This window comes from Rhinolophus hipposideros (genome assembly GCF_964194185.1).
Source record: "Rhinolophus hipposideros genome assembly, chromosome: 22".
Lineage (NCBI taxonomy): Eukaryota > Metazoa > Chordata > Mammalia > Chiroptera > Rhinolophidae > Rhinolophus > Rhinolophus hipposideros.
The window spans coordinates 26,687,057-26,710,814 of record NC_138068.1 but is presented as its reverse complement, the minus strand read 5'-3'; positions in this window follow the sequence as shown (position 1 = coordinate 26,710,814).

Genomic DNA, 23,758 nt, shown 5'->3' with positions numbered 1-23,758 from the left:
CCATATGTATTATGAAATCTCTCATCTACACTATATATTTCAGTTTCCTCCAGATGGGTAAAAATAATCACACTCAAAACCTTGAATCACAGCAAAGTATATTAGAGCCTGAAACACAGCCCACATGCAACTTGTACAAAACTTTGGTATTGGTAAACTCTAATGCTGCCACTCCCAGGGGCTGGCCCTTTACCTTCAGGCTACATTCCTCTTGATTCTGTTGATCACATCTGGACATTGAGCATTGAATAGGACGAGAGGGGAAATGGCAGTAATGGAAGAGGTAAGGTTTATTTAACATCACCATGGAAACCTCAGGCCATATGTACTGGGTGGGGCTTTGCAGGTGGCAGGGTCAGACAACCCTTCTCAGGCCCCCTGTTCATCCCAGCTCATTGGGACTCCTGGACATTAGGAACCCCTGGGAGAGAAGACACCTTCTGGTTTTAAGCTCTGGATTCCAGGGCTTACCACATTGCCAACTGTGGGTGATCTTGAGAAAACCACCCTCTCTGAGCCCACTTTTTTTTTTAACCTCTAAAGTGTGGGACATTTCCTGACTCCATAGGGAACAGCAGGCAGATGGAATAGAGAGAAAGACAAGCCCATCTGGAAGGACACATTGAAGATTATAGGGATGGTTCCCTCTGCACGGACTCAGAGAGCAAGCAGATCCAGGGCAATGTCTGTGGATGTCAAAGAGGGAGGGAAGGGGTGCATAGTCTCACTTAGGTCCAATCAGAGCAGGAGCTTGCTGTTGGTCAGGCAGTCACTGAGAGGAAATAAAAGTCTTGTGTCAGGTCCTGGGACAAGGCAGAAAGAAACCTGGGCACAGAGAGACTCTCTACAGCCCCCGAGCATTTTCTGACACATTTCTTCCCAATCCCTTGCAAGGGCAACTCCCCTGTCAAGTCCATCTGGAGTCACCAGGGCACCGGGAGGGCTGGATAGCCATGTTGCGAATGGCTGCTTCAAGAAGAAGAGACACCATGGGGATAAGGCAGGTGGCAGAGTCTCAATGTGAAGCTCAACAAATCAGGTAGAAGCCTTTCTCGGGAGGTTCACGTCCCACCGGCTACTCCTTGCACCTTGGGTGACAACTACTTAGTGACACTCCCTAATCAACAAGACACTGAGAAAAGAGGAACTCAAACATCAGTAAGTGAAATAAATGTGGCCCAGGAGAAAAGGAATCTTCAAATGGAAATGACTAAGAAAGTTTAGACTCGAACCCATTAGAGCTAAGAAATACCAAAGCTTCGACATAAACGTAGGAGCCCTCTCATGTTGTAAAACTATTCAGACAGAGAAGATAAGATTGGATGGGTATCGGTTACACCATTCAAACACTAACACGGCCACTTTTGTCTGCAGTATTAGGGATCCTATTATGATTTCTTTTTTCCTTTTGGCACACTCCATAAAAAGACTATATCAGGGGATAAACAATGGATTTAGCAGAAGATCAAAAATGTTACCACAAAAACAAACAGCGTTTAAAATACTTTTTTAAAAACAGTATTTTTAAATACTTTGAGGATGGGCCTTACCTTTATCCTCACATGAATGTACTTTGATTGCAACAAAATGAAATACATTCACATACTTTTCTTTCCTATAATTAAAACCAAACAAGCACACCAAGAACCTTATCTGGTGAATCTCATTTGGAAATTGCACCCACTGGGCATTTCGAATGGACCCTGACTTGGAGACTTTGGAGGGAATTAAACATGCCCTGCAGGCGGCTACTGAAGAAAGCACTGGACCTTTACCTCATTTGACCTGGAGACTGCAGCATGAGGTGCTCGAGGAGGACCATCCTCTGACAGAACATCCTGGAAGCAAATGGTGAGGAAGAGTAACCTTCAGCGAGAACCCCAAATGCTGCCCAGGGCCTGAGCACAGAGATCACTGGGGATGCCCCACATGTCAGTGGACTCAGTTCTCTTGTCACCAGGGTGAGGAGGACAGCACAGGCACAAAGAGGTTAGTGCAACTTGCCCAAGAGCGCACAGCCAGCAGGTGGCCTAGCTGGCCTTTGAGCTCAGGCCTTTGAAGGGCATTCTCTGGTGAATTCTGCTTCCTTGGACTGCTTGCTCTTTCAGCTCTCTGCCTGCCCTCCTCACATTCCCCCTGGGCCTCAGTGCTCAGGAGGACAAGGAAAGGGCTGACACCTCAAAATAGACCCAGCCAGACCTGCAGGGTCTGCGTGCAGACTCCAGGTTTCTCTCTGAGTCTAGGCCCCTTCCTGGAGGACGTGAGGGCTAAGACCAGGGTGGCTGCAGAGGGAGCCCTGGTGGGTACAAGTTAGCAGGGGAAGCCGGAGGGTGCAGAATCTCCCCGGAGTTACCAAGTCCTCTTTTGTTCCAGGTGGAAGGTGGAGCCCCTCTCAGTGCTGGAGCCTGAACATGAAGCCACAGAGGACATGGGTCCTCATTCTGAGAGAAGGGAGCCAGGCATGGGGACGCCTCGTTCTGCTCCATCAGCATCCAAACCAATCAACACCTGTGAACTGGTAAAAGGAGGGCGTGAAAGGCCCGAAAGCTTCCCTGATCCTTATTGACTCTGAGTTCTCTGGGTCCTTCTCCGTGTTCCACAGTTTCTGTTAAAAGAGCAGGCTAAGACGGACAAGGCAGGTAGTGAGGAGAGCAGATCTCAGGGCCAGCCCTGCGTTTCCTCCCCTACCCGGGGCAGAGCGGCCGGTGTCACTGGCTTGGGTACAGTCATGGGGTCCAGCCTCTACGACAACCCTCCCTGACGGTCCCTCTGGGGTTCCGACCACTTGATGCCTGCAGCACCAGGAGCGGAATCAGCAGGGAGAACAAGCTTGGCTCTGAGGACCACCGCTGACCATTATTTGCAATTTCTTTACTTTTTCTTACAATTAGGTTTAATAAACATACGAGGATTATAAAAAATGATATCAGAACCAACAGGTTTCATCTTGTATCTCTGACTGTGGTCTCCCAAGGAGCAGGACAGCAAGTGACCGTATTCCTGTCATACAAACTGCAGAGTAGAGCCCAGGTGAGCTGGGAGAGGCTGTGCGTGCTATGGCAGCCTGGGACGGTGGAAATCAGTCTATCTCACATGGGAATATTGGTTCCTAGAGCAGAAGTGGCTGCCTGTCTCCACCAGGGGGATCCCAGGTGAGTGCTTCAGGCCTTACCTGTCCACTTAAGACCCTCAGAGGAGGAGGCAGTGAGGGGGAGCCTGGTGGACCTTCTGAGTGTGTGGAGTCTGGTGACCTGATCCTTCCGTCCTGTCACCTCCTCTGAGCGTCTCAACCGCAGACCAATGATATGCATGTCTGGCTCTCCTTGTGGCTGCGGTCCCTGTAGCAGTGTGGAGTCGAGCTTCTCTTCCTGGTGATGCTGAGATGAGACATGTTGGGGAGGCTGCTGGTCCCCTGTCCTCGTCCAGGGGGCAGGTTGCTCTCCACCACTCCAATGGTTTCATGCTGCTTCTGGGCTGCAGGGAGGAGAGTATGGCTGTGTCTGAATGTGGATGTGTCTCAGTGTGTCTTTTGTCTGTATCCCTGTCTGCTTCTATCAGTGTTTGTGGGTACTTGCTCAGCAAAACCCTCCCCTCAGCTGAGTGCCCAGATGATTCTTCCGAGCTAGGGAAACTATTTTTGTGGGCCCGATCAGTTTGTGGCCCTGGGCACTGTGCCTACCATGCCCTGTGGCTAAGGGGCCCCCGGCTTTCCTGATTGTGGCTGTGCTCCCTGCACTCCCCCACTCCGCCCAGAGACATTTCAAATGGGACTCCCTGCACAGAGGACAGAGCCCAATATCTCCATGTCACTGGATGGCTCCCTGGTCACCACTGATCAGCATGTGTCTGCCCTGCTAACGAGACACTCTGTGCTTGCTTAATTCCTTGACATCACCCGCTGACATGTGTGGAGTGTTCCTGGGGGCCAGGCAGTGCTCTAAGCCGATTACATTAATTAACTCCAGATCTGGACTTATTCCTATGGGGAGATGTTATCATCACCCCGGCTTACAGAAGTGTCATGAGTGGAAATACAGAGAATTGTCACAAGTGTCCAAGAGCACAAGGTGTATTGAGGGAGCTGGTGTTGGAACCCAGCAGTCTGGCCCAGAACTGACTTTGCAACACCACGAACCTGTCCCTTCTGTGTTGACCATGGGAGCCATTTCCAGAGCAGGGTAAGCACATTCGGGTCCTGTCTTCACGAAGAGCAACCAGGTGGCTGGTGTGTCAGTCAAATGGAGGCATCTGGAATACTGACCTCGGCCCAGGTCTCATCTTCATCTCCTCTCTGCATCCACAGAGCCTCATTCCCTCCCAGACCCAATCGTTAACCCAGAGATTCTCAAACTCGGCCTCTCTGGTCACCACAGTTCCTGGAATTTAGGGAGTCATTTCCCTACCAAGAATTCCATCTGTATTGGTTTTTCTTTCAACTGAAAGAAAGGATACAAGTGGCAACATTTTCTATGTCACTTGTCTGTCTCTGGTGACTTAAAAACAAAACAGAGCTGAGCGTCAGCCAGGAGAGGAGCAGGAGGAAGCCGTGGACACCTGTCTAAGCCTCCGTGGCCTCAGCAGACACCTGGAGGTAACCGTGACTCAGGTTGTCGGGAAAAGGCAGCATGCTGCTGGGACCACACAGCAGCCCTGAGGCCCCCAATGGATCAGCAGGAGGGTGTCCATTCCCACGGCTGGGGTGAAGCCTCTACAAGGAGAATAAGGCTTATGAATATAGGGAAACAGAGGCACAAGGTGGTGACATCACCTGCACAGGGTGGCTTTGTTGTCACGTCAGAACTGGGATGTGGCCCAGGTGTATTAAGGCCCCTGCAGTTCCCCCTCCAAGGGCATGTGGAGGTCAGCAGCTGAGGCCCCTTAAGTCCTGATTGAGCTCAGCACGAGGGACCCTTCCCATCCAGGCCACAGCTGCCATGGCACCTTCATTTGTCTCTCAGAAGGAATTGGGCAAAGTCAAAGTCAAGGTCAGACCCTGATCTCCAGCATGAACCTTGGGGGGTGCTCTTCTGACTCCCCAGGAGGCAGACAGCCCTTCTCAACCCAGCAGCTCAGATCCCAGGATGCTGACCATATTTCTGCCCAGAGCGCCTCCTCCATCCTCTCAGGTCCCTAGCTTGTTCCCAGCCTGCTCTGTAGGAGGGGTCACAAGGAGGAGTCCAGCCCCTGGGAGACGGCCTGACCCAGGACGGCACTCATGCCACACAGGCTCGCGGTGTGCTGTCACCTCTTCCCAGGCAGATGGTGACTTTCTCCATCCTTCCGACTCCTCTTCCTGACCATGAGCCACCTGGTGTCTGATTTCTCTAGGGCCCAGAGCAGGCACTCTTTGTCCCTCTGAGGCCTGCCTTGCTTGCTTTTGCCTCCTTCCTGAGCAGGAACATTCCATCAACTCTCCTCTGAGTGACTGACAGCCTGGATCAATAATAGTCCTGACTCAGTGAGACACCAGACTGTCTGATGGAGACTGTCGGTTTAACTGATTCTGTCTCCAAGGAACCAACTGCCGGATGATTCTCATTGGCTCAGAAGATGGCCCATCTGACCAACTGATGACCAACGAGTTGGTCACCAGATGCCTGTCAGACGGACACACCCTTGGAGCCAGGAAAAACTGACAGACAGATATCCGACTCGAGGGAGGGGAGGCTGGGTGGGGAGTATCTGGGGACAATTTTGATAGGCTCAGCCTTCTCGGGACTCAGGGTCCCTCGGGCTCAACTCTGCAGGGCCCTGTTGTGCTCAGTCAGGCTTTCTCTACAAAGTTTTGTTATGTAGGGCCCAATGTGTCCACATAGTCCCTGAAAATATATTGTCCCTTGTAGAGAGGATACATAGTAACTATCCAGATCTCAAAGAGGACCATTTTCAACCTCCAAGATGTCAAGAGCCTCTCTCCAATGTGATCCTTAGGAAGCTCAGAATAATACTTGACAAATTCCATTTTGCTACTGCTCCCAGGAAGACCAAGGAAGCCTTAGGAGGATGCCACCTTTGGAATGCCAGAAATCAGGATCAATTATGCCCCCCAATATCAATATTTTGAAGCGCTAACCCCAATGTGATAGTATTTGGAGCTGGGGCCTTTGCGTATGATTAGGTTTACATGAGATTCTGAGTGTGGAGCCCTCAATGGGATTAGTGCCCTTATAAGAAGGGCCCTTATTAGTGCCCGGATATCTGTATTTGTCATATGAGGGTACAGTGAAAAGACGGCATCTACAAGCCAGGAAGAGAATTTTCACCATATGCTGAAACCTACCAGACCTTGATCTTGAACTTTTCAGCCTCTAGAACTGTGTGAAATTTCTATTACTGGAGCCATCCAGTCTTTGGTATTTTGTTACAGTAGCCTGAGCAGACTAAAACACTTTTTTTCCTATATGTATTGAAAATTAGGGAACTTTTTCACCACCAATGCTCTCTAATTTTTACATTGAACAACCAATTAGTTTTGGTCAGTCATTTCAGTCATTAATCCATATAGATTTAAGGTGTTTTAAATAATTTGGGATCACCTATTAACGAGAGTTCTCATTTGCTGAGGCCCCATGTTAAGGGTGTAGTAGGGATTATCCCATTCGATCCTTACAATCATGCTATGAAGTGGTTCTGTAGTGTACTCATTTAGAAGATGAGGAAACAGCCCCAGAGAAGTGAAGTGGCTTGCCCAAGTTGACCCAGCTAGGAAGAACTAGAGCCAAGATGAGAATCAGGACTGTTGGCTTCAGAGACCTCTACGCTATATATTCACCTCTCTTCTGCATGGAAACAATTGCTAAAGATTGTGACTTGTTCCCTGAGCAAATGAATCCATTGAAGGAGAGATCAGTGTCATTCCTTCCCAAATACACTGTTTCAGCCCCGTCCCATTGGAAGAGGCCCAGGGATCGGCCCAACACTCTCCTGGAAAGTAGATATTTTGGATAATCCTGATTTGGAGATCTACTGGGACTGTGGTAAGGAGGGAGGGGAAAAGAGTAAGGTTCTGAAGAGAAAGGAAGACAGAAAAGAATTGGCAACCCTTGTCCCCCATTCCATGTCCTCGTCCCTTCCCCACGTCAGAAATCCCATTTCTCTTTGAGAACTCAGACACTGGCTTCCCCAGAAAGACCTCCTGGATCTCTGTGGCTGATACCCATTCCTTTTTTCACTGTGACCCCCAACCCTTCGCTCACTTTCGTCCAGTCTTGGCCACTCTGGCTCTGAGTCTGGTCAGCTTGCGTAACTGTCTCACCCAATAGATGTTCCATTCCTTAAGGGCCCCCCAACAAGACCTTCTTCTTTTGGGTCCCCACAGCTCCAGTCACAGTGACTGACACATAAAATCAATGTGAGCCACGAGTCAGTTATTCCAGGGATGCAGAAAGAAGTAAATGTATCTTGTGCAGAGTGGGCACCATGGCTCATTAATAAGGGAGGAGCAAGTTCCCACAGGAGCAGTGAAAAGAAAGCTTTGCATCTCAGGTGAATTAGAATGGTTGCTATACAGTTGGCAACCAGAGGGCGCTCAGGCCACATCCTGAGGCTGCCCTTCAGCCATTCAACTTAATCTTTCCCCAAATTCTGGAAATCAGTGCTGTCGGGGTCACGGTAAGTCCCAAGCAGCTTCCCAGGGTACCAGGGCATGGGAAGTGTGCAGTGTTTACAGTGTGCAGGCATTTCTCCTGGGGGAGCAGAGGCAAGAAAACCACCAAATCGATGGCGTATTGTTTGCTGGATGAACAGCAAGACTGAATAAAAGCAATGCGGTTAGTGCAAAGATGTCATGAGCCATGAGCTGGTCCCTACTTTACCAATTTCTGGAAGTGTGACATTAAGAGAATCATTCTCTCCTCTGGGCCTGGTTTCCCTCTATCAAATGACTGGGCTTGAGTTCCGGCCTGTCCTGGGATGTCATTGGCTCTTCTAACCCTCTTTGGTAATGGTCATGCAATTTCATCCACATGGAAGCTGAGTCCCCTGCTTTCTGCTTCTCTTAGGGAACTGTAGTCATGCAAACCAGCACTTGCTGCTGTAGGAACCTCTCACGTCCCAGACATTCCCCAGTTTTTCTTGAGATGACCCGTGCACAACCAGAGGAGTGAGACATTCAGAAAATCAAAAGCATCCTGGAGTATCGTTCAGAAGTGAGCCTAAAATGGATATCTGCAGAAGGAAACGATTCCTGCTGATTCTTCCAAAACACAAAGATGATGGCATAGGCTGTAGGACTCATTTTTGTGCATAAATATAGAGCAGGGGTATCCAAACTTTTTTCAACATTTTTCACCAAGGGCCATATGCGGTGAAATACACAAACAGTCGGGCCCCTCACTCGAGGTGAAGTACATATTGCCTCACCTGGTTTATGTAAGTAAACTAAATATATATTTGGAATTTGCTGCGGGCCAATTAAAAGTGGATCGCAGGCCGCAGTTGGCCCGCAGGCCGCAGTTTGGACACCCCTGGTATAGAGCAACAGGCAATTAAATGCAGCACTATTCAAGATGAGGCAACTTTGGAAAGATGGGAGGAAGAATGAGCTATTTCTGTCACATTTTATTTCGTAAGAAAGACAGTTGGACAGACTTCCAACATCTATGGCAAAATATCAACGCCAATAAATCTGGAAGGTTCTTAAGTTGTTTGCTGAAATCCTTCCTACACTTGACCCATTCTTTTAATTGAAAAGAAAAGAAATGATTTATGGCCATTTTTTTAAATAACAGAGAGGCCACCAGTTCATCAGAACATATCTTAATCTGGGATAGTTTTTTTTGGTTTTTTTGTTTTTTCCCAACACAACTTTTCACAGATGAAGACATATGTTCATAACATATCTTAGGTTTCCTGGGCTCAAGTGGGGCAGTACAATCTAAAGAAGGGAGACCACCCCTCACTCTGGACCTAATCATCCCTATAGTTCCTTAAACCTTTAGAGCTTTGTTTCTCACATTTGTAAAATGGGGAGGAGGCTTGTCCTATCTGCTTTACCAAGTTACAACACACGTTAAATGAGATATTTGTGAAGACAGCTTGAAAATAATGATACAAGCAGGCAAACAATGATTATTTACTCATTAAGCTATGAGTCCCAAGGCCTCATATATTGGTAAGATTAGTGGCAACAACAACAACAAAGGAAGAAATGAAGGAAGACGAATAAGCAGTAAGGAGGGAAAGAATAATAAAGAAAAACTTACTGATGAGAGCTAAGACCTCCAAGAACATGGCTGTTCTTCCTAGATCCCAACAGGAGGCCTGCCTTTCAAAATAATGGAAATTATACTTTGTGAAAAATGATCCAAGCGGTCACAATCATTAAAATTAGAAACAATATTTGTGTATCTCACCACAGTGAGTCAACAGTATTTCCTATGACAGCCACAGGGCTTTAACGCTCAGAATTTAAATAATGAGCATAGAGACACCCCCTAGAAACACTTATTAAGTATCGGTGTAAATAAACTGGAAGAAAAAGAGAAAAACACTAAGCTGCTCACTGCAGTGTTTCCACCTGAGATTGTTTTGCAGACCCTGGGAGATTGACATGATTGGACAGTTTCTTGAGGATTGGGTTAAATCCAGTAGGTTGCAGACCTTCCCAAGTAGGAGACAGTCAGTTTCTATTAAAAAACCTGGCACTACCTAAGCAAATCCAAATGTAACAATAGAAGTTTTGCAGAAGGATTGTTAATAGTATAAGAGTGCTCAGAGATTCATTCACAAAGACCTTCTGATAGTTGACTCCACGGGCAGCAAAAAGCAAAATGTACAGTACCGTGTTTCCCTGAAAATAAGACCTGGCCAGATAGTCAGCTCTAATGCATCTTTTGGATCCACTGTGTGTGGAGCAAAACTAATATAAGACCCGGTATTATATTATATCTTATATTATATAGACCCGGTCTTCTAGTAAAATAAGACTGGGTCTTCTATTTTTGCTCTGAAAGATGCGGTAGAGCTGATGGTCCTGCTAGGTCTTATTCTCGGGGAAACACGGTAGGTGGCAGTTAACTGTCCCCTCCTAGCTCTGCTTATTGGACTTGTCCTCTGCTCAGTGTCCGCCTTTTCTCTCACCTCATGCTATGCTCAAGGATCCATGCTTCTCGGCCTCTCTCACAACATTCTTAATAAATGTATTAACACCAGGCTGCTGCAGGCTTAAAATTATGTCCCTTTCAGAAGAACCCCAAAATTCAAAGAGGTTGCTTTGGTGAGGGCAGCACAGTGAGGTACAAGGGCTTTGCCATGACACAGACCTGGATTTGAGTTCTAATTTCTACACGTGGTAGTCATTTTCCATGGCAGCCTACAGTGACCCCCACCTCCTAATATTCACGTCCTTGTTAGTTCCCTCACGGATTGAATCAAGTCTGTTCCTGGGTGACCAATAGAATGCGGTGGAAGTGACAGTCTATGAATTCCAAGGCTGGGTCACAAAAGGCATTGTATGCTCTGCCTTGATCTCTTGGATTCCTATTTCTGGGGAAGCCAACCACCACACTGTGAGGATACTCAGGCTCTCTGTAGAGAAACCCACATGGAGAAGAACTGAGGCCTCCTGCTAATAGCCAGCACCAACCTGCCATTCTGGTAAGTGAACCCTCGTGGAAGTGGGGCCCAACCACAGCTGACACTCGACTGCAACATCACAAGAGACCTTAAGTTTGAACCACCTAGCTGAGCTATTTCTGAATTCCTGACTCAAGGAAACCATGAGAGATAATAAATGATTGTTGTTCTTTTAAATCCTAAATTTGGGGGCAATATGTTACATAGTCATATTAATAAGAACTTAACCTTTCTAAGTTTGGGGAGCGTTCTGGCTGATACTCATTTGGGGAGACACCCGTACAGCTATATCAATTGTTAAAATATTTAACTATTTTTATGCTAATTGAATTAATGTGATCTTGGGTTGCTCGTTCCTCAATGTCCTTTGCAAAGGCAAATCAACTCCTCTTCAGAGGAAGGTAACATAATCCTTGGCTGCAGATTATTTCAACAAATATTTTACAAATATCATGTCCAGTACACAACCAAAGATAAACTGACATATGGTCAAAAGCAGAATTTCTTAGGTACCCAGAAGACATCTTTCACCCATGGCATATGTGTTTGGAAAATTAAGCATATGATAGTAATGGATTCGATATGTGGTGGGGAGGGGTATAAATGGGCCTAATGAAAGAGGAAAGAGGCTTTTATTGCTGGGACCCAGCTCTGGGAATAGCATAGACCAAACCCCTCTCCTTGCTGTTCTCCAGAGGATAGTGGGACTTCAAACAGGGTACCCAGGGACCCCTATAGCCCAGATTCTCATTTCTCTCAAAAATCTACCAAATTGGCTGGAGAATGGCAAAGTTGTTTCTGCACGGTGGCTCAAACTATGGACCCATGAAAGGAACCAAAGTGTTTAGAAGACCAAGGCATCCTTAGCTGAATGTTCTAGACTTCATGAGACCCAGAGACTCCTAGAAAACATGGCTGAAGGAAAATGCTTCCCCATCCAGGAAGGTGAAGACTTGGAACAGTTATATCAGATTTAGAGAAAAAAATAATGGTAATTCTTTGCATCAAATAACATAAAACAAAAATAAAACCCACAAAGGATATTAGTAAGATCTATGACAAGTCCCTCATATTGCAGATGAGGAAATGAACCAGGAAACTAGAAAATGAATCCTAGCCTGCTACCCACACTGTGTGTGGTCTTTCTCTACATCTCTCTTTCCTGGTGGATGTTGTCAAATATTATTTCTACCTTATTCTCAGGCTATTGGTGCCCTGAATTTTATAGGTCATCTGGCACTTCTTTCCCCACAAGCTAATATTGGCCCACCCAAATCGAAAACCTCAAGTTGACATCATTTCTAGTATCCCCTTATTTTCTTTCTCAACCCAAATTCCAACATCCACTGCTTTTTCTAGGCAGACATCCACAAAATCTTTCTTCTGATCCTGCCAACTCACCATGGTATACTGTTTTGAGTAATACTACCTAGAATATCTTATTTCTCTGCACCTTTGTTAAGAGTTTTATACACTTAAATATGCTGATGACTAGAAGCTTCCAACTTCCTCTTTCTAAAGTGATTTTGGTTAATCATTCCCAGTGGAGCAAAGGGTGGGGTCAGAATGGCCAGGGGCTCCCTGCCCTTGAGGGGGAAAACTCTCTGATCCTGGAGCTGTTTGGGCAAGGTCTCAGAGACCCTCTGCCAGTCTTGCAAGTCAAGGAAGTCGGTCCAGATAACTTTGAAAGTCCATTCCAGTGGTAATTAATATAAATAAAATCTTTTTTTATTAGTTTCAGGTGCACAAAACAATGTAATAGTTAGACATTTATCATTTATATCCCTCACACAGTGACAACCACCCTCTCCCCATCTACTACCCCTCTGACATCGCACACAGCCATAACATTTCCACTGTCTCTACTTCTAATGCTATACCCCGCATCATGTAAATATATATATTTACATATATTGTTATATATATATTATTGTAGTTGACATTCATTATTGTTCAGCTTCAGGTGTGCAGTGCAATGATCAGGCATCTACATCATCCCTGAGGTGGTCTCCCTGATGAGACAAGTGTCCATTGGATACCCTACAAAATCTTTACAACATTATTGATTACGTTCCCCAGATTGACTTTCGTGACCCTGTGGCAATCTTGTGGTTACCGATTGTGCTTTCTAGTCCCCTCACCTTCCCCCTTATCCCCCCCTCCCTTCTAGCAACCCTCAGTTTTTCCTCTATGTCTCTGAGACTTTTTCTGATTAGTTCATTCATTTATTCTTTTCTTTAGATTCCATATATAAGTGAGATCATATGATATTTGTCTTTCTCTGTCTGACTTATTTCACTTAACATACTGTTCTCTAGGTATAAAATCTTTTGATTTCTCAGTATTTCTGGGGTGCCTACTCTGCCTTACAATTTCCCCTTCTGCCTCCATTCACAGTGATTTTGATTCCTTTCTTCTCTGTACCTTCATGGCAACTTCTGTCATAGTCTGAAGAGACCTAGATTGCAATCCTAACTTGACCACATAACTAGCTGTGAAAACCTGAGCAAATTCACTAACTCTTTTGAACCTCAGTCTCTTCCTTTCTCCCTGCATCATGAAGGTGCCATGGGGAAGAGGGATCATGAATGTGGAAGACCAGCCCAATATCCAGCTTAAAGTTCCTCCAAACACAGAAGCCTCTGTAGCTGGGCCACCCTATCTTATCCTCACGGATTCACACGTCCCTTTTTTCCTTCAACGTCCTGGGGTCAGGGTTCATGTCTTCTCTATCTGTACCCCCAACCCCTAGGCCATAGCCTCATGGCTAGTAGGCACTCCACAAATTCATTACTGAGGTAGAGAAACAGAGTGGCTTAGATAAGATTTAGACTCTCAGGGAAGTTACATCCTAGCAAGTGAGATTAAAACCACAGACAAACACACGCTGTATACAAACTTAACGTGTGTTTGTCTGTGTTTTTATCTCACTTGCTAGATGCAACTTCCCAGAGTCTAAATCTTGTCTGAACCACTCTGTCCACAGCACCTTCCTTTCTACCTCAGTAATGTTATGTAAAGCTGAGCTGTAAGCTTTAGGTTTCCTTGACCTTATAATATGACTACTATTGCTTTAGCATATGTCAAAATAATTGACCTAGATGGGCAAAAAGTCATTAAATATGAAAGCACTTCAATTAGGGGATATTTTCTTTTCTGTGGAGTCTTAGAGAGAAATAGAAGCAATAAAATAATAGTGAGTAGACGGCTGCAATTCAATGTGATTTACCACAACTTAAGTATCATTTGCAGATAGTGTCAAATTAAAGCATTTCAGAAGGTTGCTGAAAAAAGACATTTTCCTGATCTAAGTGAAATGCTGGTATAGAAGTCCTCCAAAGGGAAACTGCCAGATGCTCTTTTCTGTGCTTGGCATGTTTGTACCTAACACCGCCTTAGTGTGTTTGAATTCTAGTGTCTGCAAAATTACCACTTCATTAAAACTGCCTCAGAAACTCCTTTTTAAATGATGCAGGTAGCTGGTTTGCATTTTAGAAAGATGGGATTTATTGTCAAGAAGCCCTTTATACAACCTTGAATTTCCTGTGTTTTCAGAAGTAAAAAATTGCTGGTTAGTCAAGGATACCAGAGGGATGATGTTTTAAAACTGATATATTTAATGTATCTGTTTGTTTAAACTGTTAGAGACTAAAAACCTCTGAAGTTTGACCTTCTCATTGCCATGATATATGCCCTAAATCCTCAACATAATTTTGTTTTAGTTTAGAAAATAGTCTCTTATTATTTAAGGTTCAGTTGGATTTGTATGTGTGTTATAAAGACAGATAGAGATGAAGGTAGAGACAGAGAGAGAGGGAGAGGGAAAAGGAGAGAGAGAAGGAGAGGGAGAGGGAGAGGGAGAGGGAGAGGGAGAGAGAAATGACAAAGTAGGGAAATAAGAACAAACAAGGTTCAGCCTGAAGTTCAAATTAGTGTGGTTTGTCTTAAGTGGGGTCAAGGCTTAGTGTGGTTCAAATACCTAAACTTTGTTTCTGAGGAGAAAATAATGTATAGATTCAAAAATAGTGGTAGAAAGAAAGAACTTATTAGATGGCAGGAGCCAACATGAATTACAGTTGACAGACTGCATGAATAATATTGGACAAGCTTGATAAAAATAGGTCAAAAATATGGGGAATATGGAAAATTTATTAATGACAATTTATAGTAGATCTTTTATTTATATAAAATGTTAATGTTTTATATTTTTCTATAATTTGTTTAATTCTTTTTTTTTCTCCATTGCAATTTTTTTTTAAATTAAATTTATTGGGGTGACAATTGTTAGTAAATTTACATAGATTTCAGGTGTACAATTCTGTATTACATCGTCTATAAATCCCGTTGTGTGTTCACCACCCAGAGTCAGTTCTCCTTCCATCACCATATATTTGATCCCCTTTACCCTCATCACCCACGCCCCACCCCCTTACCCTCTGGTAACCACTAAATTATTGTCTGTGTCTATGAGTTTTTCTTTCTCATTTGTTTGTCTTGTTCTTTTTGGTTTATATACCACATATCAGTGAAATCATAGAGTTCTCTGCTTTGTCTGTCTGACTTATTTCACTTAGCATTATACTCTCAAGATCCACCAAAATGTCTTTCAATAGATGAATGGATAAAGAAGTTGTGGTGTATATATACACAATGGAATACTATTCGGCGTTAAGGAAAGATGATATAGGAGCATTTGTGACAACATGGATGGATCTTGAGAATTTGTTTAATTCTAAGCAAGTAAATTGTATATATAAATATGTGTATATATATATATATATATGTATATATATATATACATCTTTAATTATATGAAGTTCCCTTATTATTGATATAGTATCCAGACATTTGTTTATTGGTTAAAAGATTACAATGTCTGACCTCACTGAAGTGGGTTGGGGAAAAGATGCTGACCTAAGTAAATTTGGAAATGAGGAGTCTATAATACTGAAGGTGAAAGGAACTGCACATAAGCACAGCATTCTAGTTGAGGAAGTTGTTTTCCAGGGGAAGACACGTTCACAGTTCTGATACTGCTATATGTGTATATTGAAATTGAACAAAAAAAAAAAAAGAAATTGAACAACGAAGCAAATCGATGGCAAAAAATGGGAGTCAGATTTCTCACTTTTGGAGTGAAAATTACAGATAAGCAAGGGGGGGTTCGGAGGCTAGAATGATTCATGACGTAATAGATTAAAGCTGGAGACATCAGTATGAACTCATGTCTACCTTAATATAGATACAGGTGGTTACGTACAGAAATATTTATAGGTGTGTGTATATATGCGGATTAGTACAAGTACATATGCTGCCTTGTTCTGTGAGGTGAAAGTACCTAAAAGAAACGACACCCAGTGGCAACCAACACATTTAGCTTCCAGATCGTGGTTCATACTGCCATTCTCCAGTAAACACAACAAAAAAATAGGGCTTCTTGGACAAATGGCTGATTCCAGTACTGGAGCAGGAAATATACAAGATAAGCCTAGAGCATCTTCCCATGCCCGAAAGTGAGGAACTGCTAAAAAATAAAACAAAACATCAAGAACAAGAAAACACAGTGATGGGAGAATGTAAAAGGACACAGGAAACCAGTGAAACATCTACCAATGCAAAGTTGAAATAATGTGAGCAACAAAATAAAAAAGCAATATTGAATTATAACCCAAAGTACAACATAAATATCTATGTTGTACTTATATAAATAAATTATTGACTAAATAAACAAATGGGGGACAGAGACAATGCAAAAGAATTAACAAATAACTTATGTATGAGTAGATACTTTGCCCTCAAGGAGAGGAAGCATAAATCCCTACTCCTTAAATGTAGGCTGCACATAGTGACCTCCTTGCAAAGAGCACAGCATGGAAAAAGGGCAGGGGGTCTGGGAAAGTAACTTTACAGTGGAGAACTCTGACAAACACTACCTCAGTCAGGTGGTCAAGGTCAACGTCAGTAGTGAAAGGTCAACTTGATAGTATGTTCCCTTTATATGATGTGATGAAAAAGGCGTTTTACCTCCATGTTTTTCCTCCCCCACACTCATACCCTAGTCTAATCATGAGAAAAACAAATTCCAATAGAGAGGCAGCCTACAAAATACCTTCAAAACTGTCATAGCCAAGAGGAGCCTAAGATTATGTGATGACCAAATGTGATATGTTATCCTGAGTGGGATTCTAGAAGAGTAAAGGACATTAGGTAAAAACTAAGAAAATCTGAATAAAGCATAGATCTTAGCTAATAATAGTGTATCGATATTAATGAATATTAATATTCATTAATTATAACAAACATACCATGCTAATAATGTAAGATGTTAGCCATGGGGAAAAACTGGGTACAGAGTATATGGGAATTCTCTGTATTACCTTCTCAATTTTTCTGTGAATCTAAAACTTTTCAGAAAAATAAAGTCTATTTTAAAACAATCAAACAAAAGTGATATGGGCTATAAGCTAGCTGCAAATCCAAGGCTATGGAAGTTCACAGGAAGAATATCGTTAACACTGATTTGCCTTACTGATAGCAAAAGTATTTAATTGTCTGAAATTTTTTTCAATTGACTCACTTAAAAACTTTTCATTCTCCAAATATAATCTACTCACTTTTAAAAACATAAGAAAAATTGATAACATGTTTTAGCATTGCAATAAACACCTTATGTCTATAAACTTGTGCAATCCTTACACCTCAACGAGGAATACGCTATTAATATTCCCGCATTAAAGATGAGGAAATTGTGGTTTAGGGAGGCTTAATGAATTTCCCAAGCCTAGACAGTTAGTAAGTAATGAACAAGGGTTCGAACTTCGGAAGTATGAATCCTGCTGCACCCACAGTCTTAACCCTACATGCTGTATCCATCAATATTAACGGCTAAAAATAGTTACCTTTGTTTTAGATAAATTGATATGTAGGCTTTTTTTCAGGCAGAAATTTGAAACCAGAGGCTGTTGACTGTTGGCTATCCTGTGAGTTTATGAAACTGATTAAAACTTGTAAAAAATAAAACATGTCAGTAAAAATTCTCTCCGTGACTGGAATTTGACATAGTGTTGGAACAGGTTATTGAACTTAGAACATCAGTTTCTTCCCTGAAAAACTGCTTCTACTTATCAAAAGATGTTCTTCAATAGAAGTAAATACTATGTCTGAGTCACTGATTTCTTGTAAAAAGACTGTGGAGAAAAATTCTGTTTTTTTCATAAGGATGTGGACTTCTCATCATTCACTCTAAGTGCGGTATGAGTGAAATTCCGATTAAGATATGATAACATTTCAAAGGAGCCGCTTATCCTCACACAAGCACATACTCCCAAGATACCATCTTTGAGGAAGAGTCAGGGTAGAAAATGGTCTTTTCCATAATGTGGATATGACTTTCAGATCAAGGTGGTCTCAATGATTTCCTGCCTTAAGGAACTTAAGAACTTAATTTAAAAATGTTTAATGTACCTCTTTTAAGGTAAAGCCATCAACAATTTCTAAACTTAATGGAGCATGGCAAGACCTAAGGAACATGAGATCACCCAATAAATCATGCCTGAAATTCTACAACTCTAGAAGAAACATGAGCCCTACTCCTGTGGCTGTGCTAGTGTAATTTTGGAAGGAATCCCAAGGCACCAGCTCTGCGCCCCATGTGTTGATCCCTCAGCATTGGATGCAGGGAGGGCTTTATGCAGCTGGTGCTGGATTTTCTTGGATCTAACTTCATCGTGTCATCAGATCTGGTCATTATCTTCCATTCTCTCCCCTCTGAGAACTCCTTTAGCTGTTGCTATTTTTCCACTTTGTTCCGAGGGAAAATGTTGGAAGATACAGGATGTAAAGTTCATTCTGCTTTTACTTTGATTCCCCTTGGCTGACAGCTGACAGTTATGATGAAGATGAAAAGACATATGGAATGGGACATGGTGGGCAGTGAGTCACTGAGCCTCTGGTGCAGAAGGCAGGTACATCCATGGAGAATGAGACCACCAAGACATCTTCCCACAGTGAGAATGCCAAGTGCTTTTCTCACATGTTTCTGGATAGTTCCAATGGGGGGGGGGTGAGCTGCTAGGGATGAGAGGCCTGATGGGAGCAGCTGTGTGGAGGGGTCCCTGGCAAAGCCCAGAGGGAGGACTGTCCCCAACATTTCAACGCATGACAAAACAATCCAGAACCTCTTGGTTCCAGCAAACAGGAATAACAGCAGCCCTGCCCTGCGTTGCTTGTGAGCACACAGTGGGATGGCCTCTTCCCCCACACAGCAGTCAGAGACTCTTCCCCAACTTCTCTAACCTGCTCTAGGTTTATCTGATGTTTTTCAATACAACTGTGGAAAAGGGAAGCGCTTTGATAGTCTGCAAGTGTCAGGAGGCTGAGGATTCTGTAAAGGCATCTTGGGAAATCAGGGAAGGAGGCACAAACCTAACTCCTTCTCTATGTTTCCTTGGCCTCCAGCAAAGCTTCACCTCATATGAAAAGGGCCCATTGTAGATAAAAACAGGCTGCCAACAGCGAGACTCAACTTGGGCAAATTGCCCAACAGATGGTTCACGTCTGTGGGCACCAGCCAAGAGCCAATGTGGCAGTCAGTAGCTTGTGTTGGTGTCTTAAGTCAGAGTCATGAATATAGGATAATTGTGGGATGACAGGAATCCCTAGTGCTATTCTGTCCAAGGCAATCTTGAGACATGCTCTCTCAGGGGTTTAAATATATAACCTTCTCTGCAGTTCTTTTAAAACCTTTGCCACCTAAGCTCAGTGGCAAGAAGGTCAAGGGCTCTGGGCAGGATGGCAGGCATATTCATACATGGTTCATATGATGGAGACAAACTTTGGATCCTCTAGTCTCTCCAAGGGCTTAGTGCTTTGGCCTATCGGCAGTGCCAGAGGCCAGCCCAGGAAGTAGGACAGTGGCCTTGTATAGGGGGCTCTTATTTTCCTCTGGTCCCTGAAGTGAGATGAGAAAATGGTGGGAGATAGGCTTGGAAAGGTGAGGTCCGAATCTTGGCTCTGAGGCTTGACTCTTTACTTAACTTCCTTGAGCCTTCAATTACCATCTATAAAATGGGAATGAGGTCTAGCTCACAGGCTTCCCTTGAAGAAAGGTTCTACCCTGCGTGGTACTTGGAGCCTAAGTTCTCAGTACTTAAGTACTTCATCCTTAGCTCTGTCTTAGTCCATTTGGACGGTTTGGAACAAAATCCCATAAACTGTGAGGCTTATCAACAACAGAACTGTATTTCTCACAGTTCTGAAGGCTGGAAATCTGAGGCTAGGGTGCCAGCATGGTCAAGTTGGTGAAGGCCCTCTCCTGGTCTGCAGATGGCTGACTTCTTGTATCCTCACACAGCAGAAATAGGGTGAACTTGCTCTCCAAATTCTCTTATAAGGCCATGAATCCCATTCATGAGGATCCTACCCTCATGATCCAATCACCTCCCAAAGGCTCCACTTCCAAATCCCATCACATTGGGGATTAGATTTCAACACAAGAATTTTTTTGGGGGGTGCGGGGGAACACATTCAGTCTGTAACACCTGCTTTCCAAGGACTGGTGCTCTTGTGCTCAGAGGATGTCACCCTCAGTGCCAGAAAAACTGTGTGCCATGCATCTTCACAGGCTTTGATGTCTGGAGCCCTGAGGGGGCCCCACCGCAGTCAGCACTAGGGCGCTTCCTCGGCTCATCCATCTCCAGCCCTTCTCCTCACACTGCTATTTGGGATACACTAGCATGAAGACCCAGCTCCCACCATAGCAGTATAAGCATTTCCTGATGTTAATGCTCCAACTGCGCTCTCAAAACTGAGCTCTTCCAAGTCCATGACCTCAAGTCATGAAATAATCTGTCGAAAATGTTATGGGCTATAAGGAAGGTGGCTGAAGACTGATTTGGGGACAGTCCTTGCCAGTGACTGGTGTGATCTGGGCTGTCCTGGAGACTCTGAGCCTCTGCGTCTTCATCCATGAGATGAGAATGATACCGGTCCTCGGACGAGGTGCTTTGTGTATTGAGAAAATTGCATATATTCAAGTACAACATTGATAATGGAATGGTTGGATAACCAAGAGCACACATATCCACATATCTATCTAGAAAAAACAAAGATCAGAAGTAATGAGAGGTGGCTCTGTATTGGGAAGGGACATAGGGAGATTGGAGGAGAGTTCTGAAGCCTGGGACAGAGTCCAGAGGACAAATTCAGGATATTTCGATAAGGAAATGTGCTGGCACCATGGTCTGTCTGTACTCTGTACTCTCTGAGGGGCTGAGTGTCACCCTACGGACTGTGGTGGGTGGGGAGTGGAAGGGGAGTTGGTAGAAGAGAAACGTGTACTGTTTTCTTCCCTGTAACTGGACCCCAGTATAATAGAGGGCCAGGGTCATGAGGAACAGACGGGCATCAGGTCTCCACTGTGCCATGGGCTCTCAAGCCCAGGAGTGTGGGCACCTGGCTGCTGGTGAAGTTCCCGGAGCGGAGGTAGGTTCTTGTCCCCGGATGAGGGCACAGTCTGCTGGTTAAGGGGGGTGGGGCCTCTGTTTGGGTTGTCTTCTGAAATAAGGAGTTTTCCTGTGTCCTTGGAGTGTTTCTTTTCAAGAGGTGGAAAGGTAGGTTATTCCTTTACCCCCCAATTATCCTTCTCCGATTCTGCAAAACAGACAGACCCAGAAACAAATCAGACATTGTTTTTCTTTTGTGTTTAACTCAAATTTCTGTGTGGAAGCTGAAAGACAGAGAATGCTTAATTTTTATAATATGTTCAGTTACAGAACAGCAAAGAGAAATATTTAGGAAAAAACCCCGAGGTGCTGCTGACGCTGTGTACGTCTTGGCTGTAGACAGAACTGGGACTTTCTAATGCGATTTTGTTCCAGTAAAGCATCTCAAGAAGATTTTAATCAGCAAAACACCAGTTGTACGAGCAGCTGTGGTGTAGTTTATCTCCTTTACACCATCTTCTCACTGCATTGCTAATTTTCAGAGCACCTTTCTTCTAACAGCTCTATTCTTTTTCTTTTTCTTTTCTTTTTTTTTGGCCTGCAAGTATCCTAGGATTTTTCTTTCCCCCTCAGTAGAAAAAAGAAATGTAAAGCTGAGTCTAGAATAGGGTTAAAATGATTTACTCCAGATCCTTTTGAAAGAAGTCTGTGTCAAAGGTCAAGCCGTGAATACAGAAATTATGGTGAGCTGCTGTTTAATGGTGGGCTGATACACCAGAGGGCGTTTCCTATCCAGCCAGGCTGCTCGCCCTGTCAAGGAAACCGTACCTTTCTATCAATAAGGAAAGGTTTTCTACTCATACCAGAAGGATCATGCTACAACGTGACACTTTCTCTCCTTTGTCAAGAAAAGAAGAATCAAGGAAGTCAAAAGGGGCATTTTGAGAAGTAACTGGGAATCTCAGAATGCAATAGAATACTTTCTGATTACCTTAGAAACAGGCTCTTAGAAAAAAATCTTTTTTTTAAATAGCGGGAAGATCACTAAATAGACTTCAACTGAAATGGTTTTTGTTATTTGGTAGCCCCAAAGCGTTTGTATAGAGCCTATGTCCTTGAATGATTTTGTTTAAATGAGTTTAAGTCAAATTTGAATATCGTGTTCCTCTGGGAACTCAGGGAAAGCCAGGTTGATTAAAAGAAAATTAAGAACAGGTAGCTGTTGCAGATAAAACTAACTAATTATACTTCAGCATTCATATTTCCTTAAATTTTGCTCTAATCGTTATTTTTACAAGTACATGATATATGTAGATATAGTAATTTATGATTAAGCCTCACACTGTGATTATTAAATGTGATACTTTGCTCTTTTAATATTTGCAGTTCCTATTTATAAAATGCAACAACGTGTGCAATTTTCCTTTGGCTCCATGAAATTTGCTTAATGGAAACTCGGCTATCTTTGCGTATGTCACTGCTAGTTTCACGAGGGTAGTTGACCTGAATTTCAAGTACGAGTACATCGCAGTTGAAAAGAATCAAATTTTGTGGTCCTCAATCCAATTATCGTTCATCTTCCACTGCATGTACACTGTGGAGCAGCAGCTTGGAGTCACTGCATTCTTTTTACTGAAAATATACTATTGAAAGCAGACAGAAGTGGATTTCTAAGAAACACAAAAGCATTCTGTAGGACAGAGTGTGGCTAAGACAGCCAAGTAATTCTAAAAGCTCCAAACCTCTATTTTGGTGACAGACACTAGAATAAGCAGTATGTGTAGAAGAGGAGAACGGCACCTAAATGGCGCCCCAAGATGCCCAAATTTAGGGACCAGCATTGACATTGTCCTAGGATTACTCTCCCATGGGGAGTAATGGGTTGCAGATGAAAGTGCCTGGGAGAGAGATATGGGTTCCAGACATTGTTCTCCCATACCCTTGTGTAACCTTGGGCAGATGGTATGAAGATTTGGTTTTCTCATCTCTCAAATGCTGACTATTTTGCCTCCTGTTCTCCTTAGAGTTGGTGTGAGAACCAGGTGAGTTGAGGTATGGGACTTTACAGGGGACTGAGTATGTAAAAGGCAGGGACCATGTTCCCTATGACTTTTGCATTCTCCCCTCACAGCTTTTGTAGAACTGTACTTTAGCTCTTTGATGACACAAATTGAATGCAATAAATGTATATAATATAGAAAACCGGAAAGTTATTGAGTGTAAGACCACCTTTCCAGTTCAGATTGATGGAAAGAGGCTTAGTTCTCATCTCTGTCCTCAAAACTTGACTTGATAGAGTTGCTTAGATTCACTTGTGTGCTGGAGATGGCTCCAACCAGCTAGGGAGAGCCACTGCTGTGTATCTCCTCCCAACTCCTGTTCAAAGTTGTCGAGTTAGTAGCCTTGACACTAGCCATGCTGAATGTATTTACACCATAGGAATTAGCAAATGTGATACTGTGATATTGTGATATAATAAGAAATACATATTTGGTCTTTGTTCCTGGTTCCTGGCACAGAACTTCTAAAACCCTTGGAATTTCCTGAATGAGAGGGGTGAAAGGAGCGTTTTTGGTTATTCATAAATCCCTTTCAATCATACTTGACTTTATGCTAATGAGGTGACTTTTAGAGGGCCCCTACACAGTTTCAGGATGGGAGCTGGTTGCTAGATGAGCCCACTATGTGATTAGAGGGTTGGAATTTTCAGCCCCATCCCTGATCTTCAAGAAGGGGAGAAG